The sequence below is a fragment of the Oryctolagus cuniculus genome, chromosome 2 (genome assembly GCF_051225735.1).
Source record: "Oryctolagus cuniculus isolate XC-2025 breed Fujian yellow rabbit chromosome 2, ASM5122573v1, whole genome shotgun sequence".
Classification (NCBI taxonomy): domain Eukaryota; kingdom Metazoa; phylum Chordata; class Mammalia; order Lagomorpha; family Leporidae; genus Oryctolagus; species Oryctolagus cuniculus.
This window is the reverse complement of record NC_142868.1, coordinates 79,480,574-79,486,573: the sequence shown is the minus strand read 5'-3', so window position 1 is coordinate 79,486,573 and position 6,000 is coordinate 79,480,574. Positions and strand designations below refer to the sequence as shown.

At 37.7% G+C, this 6,000-nt stretch overlaps 1 protein-coding gene across 3 annotated transcripts in view; it reads right to left on the bottom strand.

Moving 5' to 3' along the window:
• DLC1 (DLC1 Rho GTPase activating protein) overlaps positions 1-6,000 on the bottom strand; it is a 517,566-nt gene that overhangs the window by 299,112 nt on the left and 212,454 nt on the right. The gene's annotated exons all lie outside the window — the stretch shown is intronic.

Sequence of the window (6,000 nt, the reverse complement as noted above, 5' to 3'; positions counted from 1 at the left end):
GTTGTATACTTGAGTAGCAGAATCAGCTCTGCTATAATCGACACGTGAACTACAGGCTAATTGATCACAGAGGGAACTCTGTGACATTTATTTTCATTAGGAAATAAACCCAAATAAAGTAATTCCCATCAATGCACCTGAAGTGTCTTTTTATTTGCAGCAAAGATATCAGCATGTTCAATACGAATTCCTTCACCAGCTAACTAATTGAGCCATAAAAAGATTAAATGTAGCATTTCTTTATGGTTTTGTCGAAGTCTTGAGAATTTGGTGGAGCTGTTGACAGTCTTCCCAGAAATGTGCAAAAACACACATAATTTAAATGTGTAAATGTGACATTATTATTATAATAATAATTTCAGTGGTTTCAGGGATCTTTTTAAATTTGTCCATGAACTCCAGGGGAAGTATTCTTTTTCCAATTCTTTGTGGCAAATTCATCATGGAGCAAGGTTATGTGATCAGTCAGCATGTCTTTGAGAATCTCAATAAATAACTGTAAACAAAACAATATTTTCTTTGCTTTATAATTTTGACTTTAAGCAGTCGGAAAAGCCCATGAGAGTATTTCAGACATGGAAAGCCAAGACACTCTGGCAAAAAAAAAAAAAAAAAAAAAAAAAGAATTAAATGAAAGATCTCCACGAGTGAGATCCCAGTGGAAGAAAGAACAGGTCATCAAAGAAGGAGGTACCTTTCTCTGAAGGGAGGAGAGAACTTCCACTTTGACTATGACCTTGTCTAAATATGATCAGAGTCGGTGAACTCAAAAGGCTTCCATAGCCTTGGCAACTCATGACAAGAGCCTAGGGTGATTACTGACACCATAAACTAGAGTGTCAATTTGTTAAGTTAACAACAGGAGTCACTGTGCACTTACTCCTCATGTAGGATCTCTGTCCTTAATGTGCTGTACATTGTGATTTAATGCTATAACTAGTACTCAAACAGTATTTTACACTTTGTGTTTCTGTGTGGGTGCAAACTGTTGAAATCTTTACTTAATATATACTAAATTGATCTTCTGTATATAAAGATAACTAAAAATGAATCTTGATGTGAAAGGAATGGGAGAGGCAGTGGGAGAGGGGAGGGTTGCAGGTGGGAGGGAAGTTATGGGGGGGGAAGCCATTGTAATCCATAAGCTGTACTTTGGAAATTTATATTCATTAAATAAGAGTTAAAAAAAACTTTAAGCAGTCAAACATGGAGGTCCTTTTTCAGAAGTAACAATTAACAGGTTGATTATTGTTTGTAAATGCTGCCTGCTATATTCTGTTTTACCTTATAAGCTTTCTCCTCTAATATTCTCTCTCAGATCCTTCCAAAACTCCAGTCTCCTAACCCTTATGCAGACACTACCACACAAGTCTATCTTTATGTTTTCTATGTTTATACTCTGCAATATACTTATGCAATATTTTAAATATAATTTATCATGAATAATAATTATGTGGCTACATAAGGATTAAAATTACTAATTTGGTGTCATTAAAACCTTAACTATGTAGTTAAAGATTGTTTGGAAAGCTATGTAAATATTTGGATATGCATAATATCACAGAATATATATGTAAATAAACAGACACACATGCACAGATATACATATATATGACCTATATATATATATGTACACACACAAATGCACATGACACACATATACAGACACATTTATAAACTATGTGGCAAATGGTTGGTTTAGAAAATGAAGTTGAATGTATGTAACCTACACCATGCTCTGATGAGCCAGCCTCTGTTCTTTACCGTTCAGCAAAACTGTTCTTTGTGCACTTTCAGTATTAAAACATTAGTTAAACAATAATCCTTGCTTATTGGCTCTTCTACTTTTCGTAGTTTCCATTACAAGTGATCAATTATGGTCCAAAAATGCTAAATGGAAAATTTCAGAAATGAACAATTCATAGGTTTTAAATTACATGCTGTTCTGAGGGTTACATGAATATAAGTCCTGTGATACTGTTACAGTTTTCCTGATAACTGACACAGCTGATAAGTGACTGATGGGTGGGTAGAACATATGGCAGAGATATTCTGGACAAAGGGATCATTCATCTCTTGGGCACACAGAGTGGGAAGCACAAAACTTCATCAGCTATCAGAATGGATTCCCAGTAATATATAGAGAAGGTCAACGGTAGCCTAGCACCAAGTCATGGTGCCCATGCCCTTCACCTCATTTCATTTTCTCATATAGGTGCTGTATCATTTTATATCATCACCAGAAGAAGGGTGAGTATAATACAACAACATATTTTGATAGAAAGTGAGAGAGAGAGAGAGAAAAACCTTACCAAAGAGGCCAAGAGAGTGAGAGAGACCAAATTCATGTAACTTACTACAGTATTGTGTATTGTTACAATTATTCTTTTTTTTTTGACAGGCAGAGTGGACAGTGAGAGAAAGAATTATTCTTTTCTATTATTATTTGCTGTTGTTAGCTCTTTTTTTTTATTTGACAGAGTTATACAGTGAGAGAGAGAGACAGAAAGGTCTTCCTTCCGTTGGTTCACTCCCCCCCCCCCCAAATGGCCACTATGGCTGGAGGTATGCCGATCCAAAGCCAGGAGCCAGGTGCTTCCTCCTGGTCTCCCATGCGGGCATAGGGGTCCAAGCACTTGGGCCATCCTCCACTGCCTTCCCGGGCCACAGCAGAGAGCTGGACTGGAAGAGGAGCAACCGGGACTAGGACCCAGCGCCCATATGGGATGCCGGCACTGCAGTCAGAGGATTAAAGAAGTGAGCCAAGGTGCTGGCCCTAGCTGATGTTAACTCTTATTGTGCCTAATTTAGAAATTAAACTTTATCATAGTTATGTATGTATAGGAAAAAACATGACACAGGATCAAATATTGTCTACAATCTCAGGTATTATCTAGAGGTTTTGCAACATATCTCTCAAAGATAGAGGGGAACTACTGTATTTTGTTTTTGGTATAAAGACATCTCAAAACAATTCATTTTAGTTCTGAGCAAGTGGTTAGCCTGGGAATCTCTCTGTAAAGCAACGTTAGCAGCACTGAAGACGTGGGTACAGTGTTGTCCCCATCCCTTTCTAGTAGCAAGCTGTGGGCAACATGAGTTAGCTGCTCTGCATCCCGGTTTTCTCATTTATGAATATAGATTAGAATAGCTTCTACCTCAAAGGCTGGAGTTAGGATTCAATGAAGTATATCTTACACATACAGAATAGTACTGCCATGTAGTGTGAACTCCACAAATGTTTGTCCTTTCTGTTCCTGATATTATTATTACATGGGCAAAATATATTTTTCTCTGTAATTATTACTTGGCTAAAATTTATAGAACTTTTCTAAAGTTTCAAAAGACCATTGCCAGGGTCTCTGATTTGACTAAGTTTTGACACAGGGTCATAGAAACATTGTGAGTGGCAATTTATAGTTCTTAAGAGCGCAATGACCAAGAAGTTGGTAATTTCAAGAACAATGTAGATTAGCTCATATCTCGTTGAGTGAAAAAAAAAAAAGTAAGATACTGCTTTTAAATGTCTTACACTTTAATAACACTCGGGAAATAATCACCTAAAATCTAAATTATTACACAATGCTATTACCTTACTGTTTCCCAACCTTGAAACTTTTTTTTTTTTTTTAAGGAGGACAATGCTGTTGACCAGTGAATATAAGATCAGGTAAAAAAAAATCAGTGTTTGCTTCTGTCATGTCAAGTGGGAATATAAATTAACTGTATGTAACTGTATGTAAGTACTTCTCGAGTGTACTGCAGTAGAAATAACTGTTTTGGAAGTTTTGTTGAGAGATGTTTCTTCTTCAACAACAGCTCAGACCGACCACGGAATTTTTGGAATCATGAGTAAAAGCAGCTAACACATCAAATTGATTGTGGTATCCTAACGTTTTCTTTCTAAGAGTCATCTAGAAATGATCACGGCCCCACAGACACGAAGCTTTATTGTGGCAACCTCTTCTAGCCTTCGAGCAGGATTTGTTCTGAAAGCAGCAGCTATCTCGGGCTGCACGTCACTTCTCCTGGCCTTAGGTCCAGACCTGCCATGAGCGTCTTCCCTCATCTATCTCATCTCCGTGTCAGTAGTAATGCCTGAAGGACCAGGGATGTATTCAGTGTGTGGAACTGGAGTTATTATTGCTATCTTAAACTGGAATAGGACATATCTTTTTTTTTTCTACCCTGTAGCAACTACACATATTGAGGATTAATCATGCTATCTTTGATATCTCCAATAAAAGGATTATTTTGCAACTTCACTGTATAGCTCATTCAGATACAAATGCCAATATATCCCCAAATTCCTTTTGGCTGTCTGAGCTTATACTCAAAGCCGTTATGTCTAGAGTGGTCCCAACTTGCCCGATGACTGTGGGACTCATCATCATTATTAGAATTCTCCATTTAAAAGGAAAGAGGAGCTTTTGTGGTGGGGGTAGGGACTGGAGTGTAGACTAAATTAAAACAATATCATTTACACTCTTACAATACCCTTTGTTAGTGTACACAAAATGCTAGACTGTCTTTGTGCCTCCAGTGGTATGTTTTACAAACAAAATATTACTTTCCTTGTTATCTGGGAGGCTTGGTTTCTTTCTTTATAACTGTGATTAGTGATTATGAAATGAACATATCTTCCCATAAATATTTTCAGGAAAAATAGTAACAAAAAATCCCTGAGGTTTGAGAGTCCAACTTTAAATCTTTCCTGTAACAAGCCTTTATTCATTAGGCTAGAACAATTCAAGTCATAGAAGACAAGATAGAATGGTGTCAGGCCATTGCTCTACAGTGGATCCAAGCACTTTACAGATAATTGTGTAACTGCTCATGGGTTCTTTGCAGAAGATGTTCATATAAAAGGCAATAGCAGATTGTTTCAAAGGGGCAAAACAGAATTTGGGAGAGAAATCGATGAACTTCCTTTTATAAAGCAATAGGGCTCTTTCTATTCGAATGTGTTTTTAGGATAGTACAAGAGCCGAAGCTGGGAATGAGGAACTCAACCCAAGTCTTTCAGGTAGGTCACAGGAGCCTCATTATTTCAGCCATTGCTGCTGCCTGCCAGAGTCTGCATGGGCTACAAGCTGGAGTCAGGAGACAGAGGCAGAAATCAAACCCAAGTCCTACAATGTAGGATATGAGTATCATAATCACTAGGCTAAATGCTCATTCTGGACAGCCTACCTTTTAACTTTTGTGTATTTCTGTGAAATAAATCTCAGGAATGAATTTTGATGTGGAACTTTCAGTATGACATATACATACAATTAATGAACAATCCAGAATACTCATTGTTCCATTCTAACAATAAATATAAAGGAAATCTCATTGAAAAATAGACTCTTAGAAATCCAGACACCTTATACATAACACCTCCTCCCCTATATTTATGGTAGTTCTTAATCATTTTAAATAAATTTCATAGCAGCAAATTCAGTGTAACTTTAAATAATTCTGAAATGAAAGTAGGCATTCTATAAAAATAAGACAATGGAACAGAAGGTTAGTTCATTATAGCTGGATGTTAGAAGTAGATATCCTTAGAATTTCATATTTCTACCTAATGTTAAATTTGAAATTTTAGTTTATGGTAAAAACAATGCCTTTTGTATGATACTAGTTTTTTTTTAATCTTTTTTTTTTTTTTGACAGGCAGAGTCAGACAGTGAGAGAGAGAGACAGAGAGAAAGGTCTTCCTTTTATTGGTTCATTCCCCAAATGGCCACCATGGCCGGCGCTGCGCTGATCCGAAGCCAGGAGCCAGGTGCTTCCTCCTGGTCTCCCATGCGTGTGCAGGGGCCCAAGCACTTGGGCCATCCTCCACTGCCTTCCCAGGCCACAGCAGAGAGCTGGACTGGAAGAGGAGCAACCGGGACAGAATCTGGCGCCCCAACCGGGACTAGAACCTGGGGTTCAAGCGCCTCAGGTAGAGGATTAGCCTAGTGAGCCACGGCGCTGGCCCGATACTAGTTTTCTTTTACTCTTTTCATA